At 45.2% G+C, this 14,058-nt stretch overlaps 1 protein-coding gene across 3 annotated transcripts in view; it reads right to left on the minus strand.

Moving 5' to 3' along the window:
* MEF2A (myocyte enhancer factor 2A) overlaps positions 1-2,437 on the minus strand; it is a 212,260-nt gene extending 209,823 nt beyond the window's left edge. For 2 of the 3 annotated variants that reach the window (XM_064267059.1, XM_064267060.1), the window contains exon 1: positions 1,870-2,000. The gene's annotated coding sequence lies outside the window, so the exon portion shown is untranslated. Of the gene's footprint in view, positions 1-1,869; positions 2,001-2,072 lie in introns of those variants that run through there. The other variant, XM_023553063.2, reaches the window with a different exon arrangement.
* Positions 2,438-14,058: the final 11,621 nt, after the last annotated feature.

Genomic DNA, 14,058 nt, shown 5'->3' on the forward strand with positions numbered 1-14,058 from the left:
AAATCACTAGTTTTAGCTCTTCAGAATATTTTCATTATTATAGCACTATTATCACAACTTTTTGCAACAACGCTCACTGAGAATTAAAATAAACGTGATTCTAGAGTCAACTAAACCGCTAGCATACAAAACAAATGCTAATCTTAACGTTTTATATGACATATAGACACGTGTTCATGACATTTGATATAAAGTCTAATACAAAGGCATCCACTTTAGTAAAAACACTTTTGATTCTTTCCCTAAAACAAAAGTTGCCACTTACAGTAAAAGAAAGAGGAGTCAAGACTGGATACTCCAAAAACATACCAAAAAAAAAAAATTACACATACACATACAAAAAGCCATATACCACAATATAGTTAACTTTTATCCTTACTTCCTAAATTCATAGTAAGTGCCATTTTTGTATGTTTTCCAAAAAAAAAAAAAAAAAAACTATTTTGTTTACCTTTTCCACAGACTGTTCAAGTTCTTCTGCCAAGGTAACATAGATTTTAAAGCTGACAACTGGAATACTTAGCAGTTGCCAAAACAACACAGCTGGATTCTTAAAAAGAAAGTACCACACTCTTGGGTAATGTACACCTAATTACAGCCTTAGAGAACCTTCCCTTCATGTAGTAATACACGATACAAGATACGGGGAAAAACCCTGTGTTAAACACTTGGAAATTTGTAGACAATAATTACTTAAAAAATACATATACTATCGTTAACATCACATTAGGCCTTTCTAACAACACATTATTGAATCCCAATTTCGCTGTAAACGAAAATGCGATTAACATGATGTTGCTATTCCTGAATGTACACAGGGCTCTCTAGTGAGCGGACCACGGCAGAAGTCTCCATACCTATCTCAAGAATCAAGTCTGAGGAACAATTCCATAGTTATACTTTCATGAAAAAAAGAATTTTTTTTTCTAATTCAGAAATACTCAACCTTTTCTAAACTTGTTCGCTCGACCTCACCTACTTTAACCTTCCTGTCCAGACGCAGAGGAAAGCGAACCAACAGGCACAAGTTTCTATGGCACAAAACCTTCCCTGCGTGCTGGGAGCCAGTGGGATGTCAGGGAACAGCCAGCGGTCCCCGCGATGTCTCCGCGCGCGGTGTGGCCTCCGCACCGCAGGTGTCCTCTGCCCGGGGTCCCCTCCCCGGCCCGCTGCCCCACACCGACCCGTCACTGACGCCCCCGATACACGTACGTACGCACACGGAGAGCTAAGGCACTAAAGGTCGCTCCCGTTAGATCCAGCTTCTCCCAAAGCCCAAGTGGACAAACTTCTCCCAGTCCGACAACCGGGCAGAACGCACCGCACTCAGGGTCGCTCGGTTCGAGGAGACCCCGGCCGCAGAGGGCAACGGGAAGGAACGCGGGCTGAGAGGGTCCCGGGGTCCGGAGCCCTCCAAGAACTCCTTCAACTTTCACCGAGGCGACGTCCACCACCGCCCCCCAGACCAAGGCGCTGTGCGCGCAACAGAGGCTCCTCGCCGCCGGCCGCGAGGGCAACCAGAGCAGCGCCCGAGCGCGCTTCGCCCCGTCAAACCCCGGCCCGCCCTCGGGGCACCCCGCCCCCACCTCCCCGGGCGCCGCGCCCCTCGGCGCCCACCCCAACCCGGCCGTTCCTCGCCGTCTCCCCGCACCCCGCCGCCCAGCCGCCGCCCGCCCGCGACCCCGGTCCCCTCCGCGCCGGGCACGGCCAAATCCTGCTGTCCCCGGAGCCCCGCGGGCGCCCCTCGCCGGCCGCGCCGCCCCTCGCCCTGGCACCCCCCCAAGCCCTTACCCGGCCCCCTCGCCGAGACACCGCCCCCTCCAACACTGCCAACCCCGCGGACAGGGCTCCGCAGCCCGCGGCCCTCACCGTGTGTCCGCGGCGCAGCGCACGGGCGCACACTTGCCGCACCCCTGGCCGCCACCAGCGCTGCGCGCCGCCCGGAGCCGCCTCCTTCAGCCCGGGACTCGCCGGGACATCCGCGCACGGATCCCCACACCGGGGCTATTTTTAGGAGACAGGCCCCGGCCAGACCGGAACTCGTTGCTGCCGCGCGCGTGCGCACTACGTACGTCGTTCTCCGTGTCCCTCCGCCAGTCCGGCCTGTCCCGCCCTTCCCTTAACTTCTCTCTCCGGCTGCTCCCTTAAGGTTTCTTTTCAGGACTGATCTATCCTCTTGATGAGCCCTAGAGTACTTGGAATCGGAAAGACAAGGGTGCAGGCAAAGAGAGTCGCACTCTTTGTAGCCGAGCGCTATTCCACAAGGACGCGAGGGGCGGACTATGTTTTTCCGGGTGGGTGAGGAGACGGATCACCCGGCACAGGAAGGAGATGACGGCGGTTTGGCGCCGGAGCCCCAGGGCAGGAGCTGCCTTCCCGGTGGAGGACCGAGTTCTCCTGGAAGGGATATTGGTCACTTGATGAGGTCCCGGGCGCCTCCTAGGGCGGGGCGGGGCGGCATGGCGGCGTCGCGCCCGCGCCCCCGCCTCCCCGCCACCGCGTCCCCGACCAGCCCTCGGTGCCGGAGCCAGGGCCGGCGCTGGTGACGCGGCGCGTGGCAAATCGCCGCGCGTGGCCGGCGGCCGCGGGCGACACGGGGGCGGGGCTCCGGGGCGGGGCCGAGCGGTGTGCCCCGAGGCGGCCCGGACAGCCCCTGCCGCCTCCTGCGGCCCCCACCGTTCCCGTCGCCCGGGCGCGTTGGGCCTCCCCAGACCTCGGCTTGCCAGGCCGGCGTCACGCTGTCATTGTGGCCGGGGCCGCACCTGTGCTTGCACGGGGCGCCTCTAAATCACCCTCGGTGAACAAGCACAATGAGACCCCCGCACGCCCTGGAGAGAAGCAGCGTCCTTATCTTTGCATTCGAATACCTGCCATACCTTGATTTCTGAACTAGGTGCGGCACTTTTGCATATTACAGCTCATATATTCCTTACAACATCACCATGACATAGGTTCATTTTCTATTCCCATTTTACAGATGAGGAAACGAAAGCTGAGAGCTAAAGTGGCTTGTGGGGGTCACAGAACTAAGGCGGCGCTGAACACTTGAACTCCTAACTACTCTGCATACTGCTTTTTCTGAGAGAGGTGTAAAGGAGATGTGCTGGGGACAGCAGTCATGTTATGTGGGTTTACTGGTTTTGTCATAGAGGCCATTAGGAGGTGACCCATTGCTGGTTCTCACGTCCTGAAGACCATTTGCCTATGGAGAGTTTCTCACGGCCACACTGCTTGCGTCTGCACCCAGAGACGCCTATCCAATGGACTCAAAGCCAAATGGTTGTTGTCATTTGTAAGTGTGAAATTCAATCCCACCCCAGCACTTTAAAATAAAGTGGTTGGGGTAGGTGGGCCAATGTGCGGGGGCTGTAGGCAGAGGGACTGGGAAGCTACAAAGGAAGCTGGAAGTTCACTGGCTCCCTCCCTCAAGGACCAGGCAGTATACTGGGGAGAACCCAACGTTAAGGCAGCTCATAAACAGCAGACACGGAGACAGACCCCGAGCTCTGTTCAGAGCCCCACAGCGTCAGTGTTCAGGGGAGCCAGCATCAGGGATTGCTGGAAGGTTTTTAAAACAAGTCAAAATTTGGTGTAAATCAGCAAGTCATGTGGAAATGCATGCTTTTTAACCTACCAGGAACTGCAAAGCTGGCTGGATTTGACTGTTCTGCTCCAGGAAAATAGGAAGATGTTTGAGGGGGGGGAGACAGTGATCAATGGCTCCCTCCTTACCACCTCTCCTTCACCCTGGGAGGAGCAGAGGGACGATGAGAACAGACTGCTCCAAAGTGGTTTCCCCACTCTCCTCACCCCATCTCCCACCCTTCCTGAAGCTGACTCTTCCCAGACTCAGAAGACTCAGCCCAGACTGCTACCCCTACCCACTGAAATGTCAGTCACCCCAGAAAGGTGGCAGAGAACTTGGCCCTGAGTCCAGGCAAAGAAAAAATGAAAAGAGCACTTGCATCACCTTAGAAAGCATCTCTTCCCCCGCCCCACCACCACCACCTGCCCAGTCTTGGCAAAAAATAAAGGAAAGAAAAAGAGGAAGAAAAAGTGTGTTGGTTTAATAATTCTTTAGCAAGCCTATTATAAAAATACATTAGCAGAGCATGTCACCGTTATCTGCAGTTAAAGTAACTGATTTTAGGAAATCATCAGAGCCACTGTTCAGGTCTCAAAAATAGGTATCTGAGGTTCAGGGTTTCCAGTGGCTTCCTGTGCTCAGGTTGGCATAGACCAGGTGCAAGTGCTTATATGTACTGTTGGCTTGGAGGTAACTTCTGAGGAGCAGCATCTGTCGGTCCTCCCACTCTGGCCTCTTTAAAGGCACTCACTTGTCCAGGTGTGTCTGATTTGAAGGGGCTCAGCATCATACTGGGCACTGGCATATAAAGACAAGGAAGAGCAGGCTCTGCATTCAAACGTTTGGCAGGTCGTGAAGGAGGATATATTTTAAAACACAATCCAACTTGATAATCACCAAGAGAGGGATTTCCAAGGCATTACAAGAGCATCTAAGGAGAGGACAGAATTAAGAAAGGTTCCTTAGAGGAGGTGATGCCTATGGTGAATCTTGAGAGCCACATAGAAGGATGAAAAAGGGGCCCCCTCATTATATCTTAATCTGAAGAGTAAGACCACCTGGCAAGCCTATCCCTCACCTCTTGCAGCCTGTCCCCATCCAAGAATCCAGAGTTTTGTCTGTAGGCACCAGGTTGTTTCCTCTTCTCTGCAGGGTAAACCCCTATATATCCATCAAGTCTCCACTTAGGCATCATGTTCTCTGAGAGCCCCTCTGTAATATAGTGTTTTTGTTGAATTGTCTGTCTCCCACGCCTTTAAAGAGTGAGCCCCATGATTTATTCTTTATTGTATCTGCAGTGTCTAGCACAGTGCCTGCCATTTCAAACCAAAACCCGTTGCCGTCGAGTTGATTTCGACACATATCGACACTATAGGACAGAGTAGAGCTGCCCCATAGTTTCCAAGGAGCACCTGGTGGATTCGAATAGTAGACCTTTTGGTTAGCAGATGTAGCTCTTAACCACTACACCACCAAGTAGATGATCAAATAAATGTTAAATATTTTTGAGTGAGCTTTAGGCAGAGGGACTGGCATGTGCAGGGACCACTTGAGTGTGGCTCAGGAGAGAAAGCACAGTGTAGTATGCCTAAAGCCTAAACTGAGGGCTGGGAAGTGGTAAGAGATGAGGCTAGGAGAGAAGCTGTGAGGGAGATGTGCAGTCTTTTGGATTTTATTCTGAAAGCAATGGGGAGCCACTGACAGATTTTATGCAGGAGAAGAGCTTGATCTGTTTGGAGTTTTGGAAGGATCAGTTAGGGAGCAATAAATGGGTGTTGGAGAGGTGCGAGAATGGAGGCAGGACAACCAGTTAGGAAGAACAAATGGTGAAGCCTCACCCACACCCATAGAGATCTGATGCAGACAGTTCTCACACAGGCTGATGGCTCCCTGTGGACCTCCCTGTTTGAAAGCGTGCTCTGACGGCAGGAGAGGGTTTGGATTGGTAGATAAATACTCCAGCTTTCCTCTCACCTCAGAAAGACATTGTGAGGCGCGTTCCACAAAATCTGTCAGGGCGTTCCCAGTGCATTGAGCCCCAGTTGCCCAGAGTGGTGATCCACTCATAAACACACTCTTTATTGGCTCTCTTGTTTCTCTCATTTCCATATTCCCTTACAGTACTTCCTGGGATTACTTCGCAAATAACCTACCTTCATCAAAATCCTTATTTTAGGCTTTGCCTTTCGGGGCACCCATTTAAGACAGACGGTAACTGAGATAAAGGACAAAGAGAACGTAGAAGAAGACAGTTGCATGATGGTGAGGAGAGAGCAGGGGCAGAACACAGAGATGTTTAGAAGGGAGAATTGACCCACTTGCTGACCATTGATTCTGGGTTTAGGGAAGGTAGTGTGTCTCAGTTACCCCCCAGGCTTCTGGTTGGGCTCCTGGGTGGATAATAGCAACATCATTTAAGTGGGGATACTAGAGGAAAATCAGATTGAGAGAGCTGGATGGAGGGGAGTATAATGTATTCTGTTCTGTGTTAAATTTGAGATGCCTGTGGGACAATATAGAAACACTGGTGGCGTAGTGATTAAGTGCTACAGCTGCTAACCAGAAGGTCAGCGGTTGGAATCCACCAGGCACTCCTTGGAAACTCTACGGGGCAGTTCTACTCTGTCGTACAGGGTCACTATGAGTCCAAATTGACTCGGCGGCAACGGGTTAATGGTGAGACAATACACCCTTAGCTCTGTGGGGTTGGAGAAAGATACAACTAGATGAGACATGGTAATTGAGGGAGGGCTTCTTGGAGGAGAAGAAATTTAAGGAGAATTTTGAAGTTGAGGGATATGGCCTTGAGAAAACAGAAATGAATTAGTTTAATGGAGCAGAAAAATGATGATGAGAGGGAGCAGAGGTTGTAAAAAAGAATAAATTTGTAGAGGGAAAAATGAATTTTTCTGAGCCAGGGAAAACTAGAACAAATAAGTGATTGGGGTAAAAAGATTCTTGATGGAGTTTTAATTTGTGAGCTGCTTAAGGACAGGGACCATGCCACATTCAGTCTTGTGTCCCTAACATGTACATAAACTTGATACTTATTAAATATGGTGTGAACCAGGCAAAGTGTCTCAATAAAATTTTGAATGATGTCTCAATCTCGTAAAAGAATAAATAATTAAAATTGAAGGTTTTAAATGTATCACCCAAGATTAACACATTCTCCCAATTTAACTTTGTTTAAGGACTAGTGTCTTGTGAAATACCACATGAGCACTGAAAAAAAAAAAAAACTGAACTAAATCTTACTTGTGAAGTTAATAAATCTGATGTGAGATCTAATGACTTGTAAATATTTCAGAAAATCAAAATTACTCACTTTAAATTAAACTTAAAGATAAAAACATAACCATCTTTAACTGTGCACGGCAAATTCTTTAGAGTTAGAAATCCCAAACGTGAGTATTCAAGAGAAAGGACTTTTGTGCACTCCTTTTCTATTGAAAGTGTTATGATAAACACCCAGAGCTAAATGTCATTTTCCTATAAAAGAAACTAGGAATCCTTGGAAAGTGGTTGACTCTGGGACTGGGGTAGTGGAAATACAAGACAAACCTGTGGTGGCAGTGCTTAAAACATGATGGGTGTATGTCAAAAGGACACAAAAGCCAGCCTGAAAGAGCTACCAATGGCCAAAGTTGGAACAATTAGAGAAAAAATAAATAAATAATGACACTATTTAACTATAACCCAGAGAATAAAATAAATATCTCTGAATCCATACTGATGTAAATAAATAACTGAATAAATGGGGGAGAAAGAATAACTCTTCCTTATAGAAGAATTTCAATTAATAAATATAGAAATAATGAGAGCAATACAAAAACATCAGGCAAAAGCCAAAGTTAATAACTGTTGCAAGCAAGAACTACCTATAGATGCTAAAAGTGGCAGTTAGAAGAATGATGATAGGTAGACTCGACTTTGTGAAAATGTCCATTCTACCCAAAGCAATCTACAAATACAATGCAATTCCAATCCAAATACCAACAGTATTCTTTAAAGAGATGGAAAAACTAATCAATAACTTTATATGGAAAGGGAAGAGGCCCCGGAAAGTAAAGCACTATTGAAGAAAAAGAATAAAGTAGCAGGACTCACACTACCAGACCTCAGAACCTACTATACAACTATAGTAGTTAAAACAGCCTGGTACTGGTACAATCACAGAGACATTGACCAACAGACCAGAACTGAAAACCCAGAAGTAACTCCATCCACCTAAGGTCTCCTGATTTTTCACAGGGGCCCAAAGTCCACTGAATGGGGAAAAGACAGTCTTTTTAACAAATAGTGCTTACACAACTGGATGTCCACCTGAAAAAAGAAAAATCAAACAGGACCCACACCTCACACCATATACAAATACTAATTCAAAATGGCTCAAAGACCTAAATATAAAACTGAAAACTATAAAGATTGCAGAAGAAAAACAGGATCAATGCTAGAGGCCCTAATATACAGCATTAACAAGATACAAACCATAATTAACAACACACAAACTCCAGAAGATAAGCTAGATAGCTGGAATCTTCTAAAAATTAAACTCTTATGCTCATCAAAAGACTTCACCAAAAGAATAAAAAGAGAACCTACAGACTGGGGAAAAATTTTTGGCTATGACAAATTCAACAAAGGTCTAATCTTTCAAATCTACAGGAAAATCCAACACCTATACAACAAAAAAGGCAAATAGTCCAATTTAAAAAATGGGAAGTGTCTCTTGACACTTTACCAAAGAAGACATTCAAGTGGCCAACAAACACATGAGGAAATGTTTGAGATCACTGGCCATAAGAGAAATGCAAATGAAAACCACAATGAGATACCATGTCACCCCAGCATTACTGGCAAGAATTAAAAAAACAGAAAATAAGAAATGTTGGAGAGGCTTTGGGGAGATTGGAACTCTTATGCACTGCTGGTGGGAATGCAAAATGGTACAACCATTTTGGAAACTGATATGGTGCTTGCTTAAAAAGCTAGAAGTAGAAATCCCATATGATCCAGCAATTCCACTCCTAGGAATATATCCTAGAGAAATAAGAGCCTTCACACGAATAGACATATGCACACCCATGTTCATTGCATCATTGTTCACAATAGCAAAAAGATGGAAAAACCTAGATGCCCATCAACAGAGGAATGGATAAACAAACAATGGTACGTACACAGATGGAATACTATGCAACGATAAAGAACGATGATGAATCTTCGAAGCACCTCATAGCATGAGTGAATCTGGAGAGTATTACGCTGAGTGAAATAAGTCAATCACAGAAGGACAGATATTGTATGAGACCACTACTATAGAAACTCTTGAGAGATTTACACACAAAAAGAAACAATCTTTGATGGTTATGGGGGGGTAGGGAGGGAAAAACACTAAATAAACAATAGGTAAGTGGTAACTTTAGTGAAGGGTAAGACAGTACACGATACTGGGGAAGCCAGTACAACTTGACGAAGGCAAGGTCAGGGAAGCTCAATAGACACATCCAAACTCCTTAAACAGGAACCATATTACTGGGCTGAGGTCTGTGGGGACCATGGTCTCTGGGAACATCTAGCTCAATTGGCATAACATAGTTTATAAAGAAAATGTTCTACAATCTACTTTAGTGAGTAACATCTGGGGTCTTAAAAGTTTATGAGTGACCAGCTAAGACACTGCACTGGTGTCACCCCATCTGGAGCAAGAGAGAATGAAGAAAACCAAAGACACAAGGAAAAGATTAGTCCAAAGAACTAATGGACCACAAGTACCACAGCCTCCACCAGACTAAGTCGAGCACAACTAGATGGTGCCTAGCTACCACCACTGACTGCTCTGATAGGGATCACAATAGAAGGTCCCAGACAGAGCTGGAGAAAAATGTGGAACAAAATTCTAACTCAAAAAAAAAAAAAAAGACCAGACTTGCTGGTCTGACAGAGGCTGGAGAAACCCCAGAGTATGGCCCCGGAACAACCTTTTAGCTCAGTAATGAAGTCACTCCTGAGGTTAGCCCTTCAGCCAAAGATTAGACAGGCCCATAAAACAAAACTAGACTAAAAGGGCACACCAGCCCAGGGGCAAGGACTAGAAGGCAAGAGGGAACAGGAAAGCTGGTAATGAGAAATCTAAGGTTGAGAAGAGGAGAGTGTTGACAAGTTGTGGGGTCGGCAACCAATATTACAAAACAATATGTGTATTAATTGTTTAATGAGAAGCTAGTTTGCTCTGTAGATCTTCATCTAAAGTACAATTAAAAAAAAGAAAAAATACGTAACTGGTACAAAGCACTTTTACAATACATTACAACAATAAACTCAACTTTAATTTGGCCAATGTTAAAATGTTTGTTAGTATGACTGTTTTGAAGCGGCCAACGTTGTGAATTCAGGGGAAAAAAAATCACAGAAAATAACAGAAAGTTTCCTGTTACTACGCAAAGCGGTGTAGATCCATGTCTGGCACATGGCTATGCCTAAACATAAGAAAGTGATACATATGCATGTATAACTTTTAACATCACCTATTACATACTTCTCAGGCGTTAAAAATGGTGTTTCCACTTTCTTATTTGAATATCATATGGGCCTTTATTCTCAAATGCCCGATGATGAAAAGGATGAATTCAGATTCTCAAAGAAGGGGATAAAAGACCCTTCATTTGTAGAGTTTATATTCCTATGTGTGAAAATCTACACAAAGATTAAATAAACTTAGAAAAATATAAGAACTTGAATCTTTGACAGCTGGATGTTTTATACAATGAAAAGTGAAATAGTTCTTAAATTTCTGTTATATGTTCTCATTTTGTTATATTTTTCTTCTGTATAGAGTTTATTCAGACTTTCTGATTCTCTCCACAATCAATAATATATTCACATGTCAATTATAGTAATTTCAAATTTTGAGTTTCTTTTTTTTTTTTAATATTCTATCCAAAGAAGGGCTGCATTTCACACATCCCCCCAATATCCCACCTACATCAACCCTCGCGTATAAGACCATCAAGATCTCTCTCCCTTGTCCCCTTTGCTGTGTATTTTGGTCAAGATAGTTCTTCTTAAGGCTGGAACACTCCTTCCATACAATTTTTAGTTACCCCTAAATATTTCTTTTAAAATGCATTCCAGGTATTACTAGACTCCATCGTACTTGTAAGAATGACTTATTCTAGGCCTCTATGTCCCTGAAGATCTCATACAGAGAGAATGGTTCAGTTGTCTGTGTGATGGCCACATTATACAAATCATTGCTGAATTAGAACTCATGATTTAGCAAGGATTTTTATGTAGAAGTTTAGAATGTTGGAATTTGAGACAAATCTAGGAGTCAATGAGGAGGTAAGACCAAGAGTTTTAGAGTCAAAGTATCCTTTGTTTACATCACATGTCCACCATTTCCCAGTTGTGTAACTTGGTCAAGTTGCTCAACCTCTCTAGATCTCAATTTCCCCACCTACAAAATGACAAGAATACTTATTCAGGGTTATTTTGAGGATCAAGTAAAATAATCTGCATTAAGTGCCACCTTAACATACAAGTGAAGCCCCTGGTTAACACAAATGGTTAAGTGCTGTCTTAGCTATCTAGTGACGCTATAACAGAAATAATACAAGTGGGCAGCTTTAACAAATGGAAATTTATTTTCTCACAGTTTAGGATATGTCTTAGTTATCTAGTGCCGCTATAACAGAGACACCACAGGTGGACGACTTTAACAAATTCAGGGGGTCAGCACCAGGGGAAGGCTTTCTCTGTTGATTTTGGAGGAAGGTCCTTCTCATGAATCTTCCTGTGGACTAAGAGCTTCTTCACGCAGGAGCCCCAGGTTCAGAGGACACACGCTGCTCCCAGTGCTGCTTTCTTGGTGGTATGAAGTTCCCGCTCATTTCCCTTTCCTTTTATCTCTTATAAGATAAAAGGTGGTGCAGGCCACACCCCAGGTAAACTCTCTTTACATTGGATCAGGGATGTGACCTGAGCAAGGGTGTTACATCCCACCCTACTCCTCTTTAACATAATCTAATCTTACCTTATTAACCACAGACAGAGGTTAGGATTTATAATACATAGGAAAATTATATCAATCATGAAATGGAGGACAACCGTAGAATACTGGGAATCGTGGCCCAGCCAAATTGATACACATATTTTTGGGGGACACAATTCAATCATGACATTCCACCTTTTGGCCCCCCCAAAATTCATGTCCTTGCCACATGTAAAATATATTCACCCCATCTTATCATTGCAAAAGTCTTAAATCAACTCCAAGTCCAAAATCCAAAAGTTCCTCTTCATCTGTGAAATCTAGAATACAAGTTATCTGTTTCCAAAGTACAGTGGTGGAACAGGCACAAGGAAGACATTTCCATGACAAATGGGAGAAACTGGAGGGAAAGAAGGCATAACAGGCACCAAGCAAGTCAGCAGAACACATTACATTAGCCCTCAAGGCTTTGAAAATAATCCTCTGTTCTCTGAGAGAACTTACATAATGGCCCTGCCCTCCTGCCTCTAGGTACTGGCCGTACCTCCCAGATTCTTAGTGGAGGCCCCTCAGCCCTGGGCTTCTGCTTTATCTTCCAAGCCCACTGGGACAGAAACTCTGCTCTCTCAGCTTTAGGAGCTCCATTCTCCTAGTTCATCTGAGTGGCAACTCCACCTTTTGAAACCTCAGAGGTCGTGGCCATACCTTTTGAGACTGAGGCAGCTTGACTTCCTGTGTTCCTTGTCTCTTCAGCTTCTGCTTCCTGGTTCCTTGTCCTTTCTGCCCTGGGGCCTAACACTCACATCTGCCCTGCTGGGCCAAGTGTTCCAAAGCTCTGTAGCTCTACCAATGAGTGCCTGGGAGCACTCCACTCTGCCAGTAAACTTCAACCAGAAGGCACTCAGCTCTCCCACTCCAGGGGTGGCATGCCTAGCTGCACGAATAAGTGCCCAGAGGTACCACCCCCGTGCAGGAAGCCTCCTGCACGCAGGCATTCAGCTCTCTTGCCCCGTGGGTCTGCTCCAGCACTGTCTGGCGCTGGTCTCCTGGTTCTGCTGCTTTTGGTCTTCTGCCGCTGCTGGTTCTCTGCTGCTGCTTCTCACCACCTGTGCTGTCTCTGGTGTTAACAGTTCTCCTCACTTCCTTCTGAGTCCTCTATCCATTCATAGTTTCAAAAACTGCTTCCATATTTTAGGTGTCTGTTAGAGCAGCATCTGACTCATAGTACCAAATTCTGTCTTGGTCATCTAGTGTTGCTGTAACAGAAATATCACAAGTGGATGGCTACAACAAAGAGAAATTTATTTTTTCAGTTTTTTTTTAGTAGGCTAGAAGTCCAAATTCAGGATGTCAGTTCCAAGGGAAGGCTTTCTCTCTCATCAGCTCTGGAGGAAGGTCCTTCTCATCAATCTTCCCCTGGACTAGAAGCTTCTCCACACGGGAGCCGCGGGTCCAAAGGACATGCATTGCTCCCGGCTCTGCTTTCTTGGTGGTATGAGTTTCTCACTCTTGGCTCTCTTCCCTTTCCTTTTATCTCTTAAGATCAGAGGTGGTACAGGCTACACACCAGGGAAACTCCCTTTACATTGGATCAGGGATGTGGCCTGAGCAAGGGTGTTACATCCCACCCTAATCCTATTTAACATAATCTAATCTTGCCTCATTAACCTTAGGCAGAGTTTAGGATTTAAAACACATCGGAAAATTATATCAGTCACAAAATGGGGGACAACAATACTGGGAATCATGGCCCAGCCAAATTGATACACATATTTTTGGGGGACACAATTCAATTCATGAAAGGAGGCTAGTGGTCCAAATTCAGTGGGCCAGCTCTAGGGAAAGTCTTACTCTCTCTGTCAGCTCTGGAGGAAGGTCCTTGTCTCTTCTGAGATTCTACTCCTGGGCAATCTTCATGTGACTTAGCATTTCTTTCTCCATTTCTGTTTGCTCACTTCCTTGTTTAATCTCTTTTATAACTCAAAAAAAAATTGACTCAAGACACACCCTAAACTAACCCTGCCTTATTAACATAAGAAAAACAACTCATTTCCAAATGGGATTATAACCACACCCACGGATGTTAGGATTTACAATACATTTTGGGAGGACATAATTCAATTCATAACAAGCACTTGACTACTAACTGAAAGATTGGCAATTTGAGCTCACCCAGAGGCACTTCAGAAGAAAGGCCTGGCAATCTGCTTCTGAAAGGTCACAGCCATGAAAACCCCAAGGAGTGGTTCTACTCTGCACACATGGGGTTGCCATGAGTCAGAATTGACCCAGTGGCAACTGGTTGGTTTGTTGGTTAGTTGATTAACACACAAATAGTAGCTAAACCTGTGGTTGTTCCTTAGATGTCTACTGAGTCCCTCTGGTGTGCCAGGCACTATTCTGAGCACTGGGAATATAATGCTGTCATGGAGTTTGGAGTCAGTGGGGATAGACAGATAAAAAAATACCTAAACAAGAA

The sequence above is a fragment of the Loxodonta africana genome, chromosome 13 (genome assembly GCF_030014295.1).
Source record: "Loxodonta africana isolate mLoxAfr1 chromosome 13, mLoxAfr1.hap2, whole genome shotgun sequence".
Classification (NCBI taxonomy): domain Eukaryota; kingdom Metazoa; phylum Chordata; class Mammalia; order Proboscidea; family Elephantidae; genus Loxodonta; species Loxodonta africana.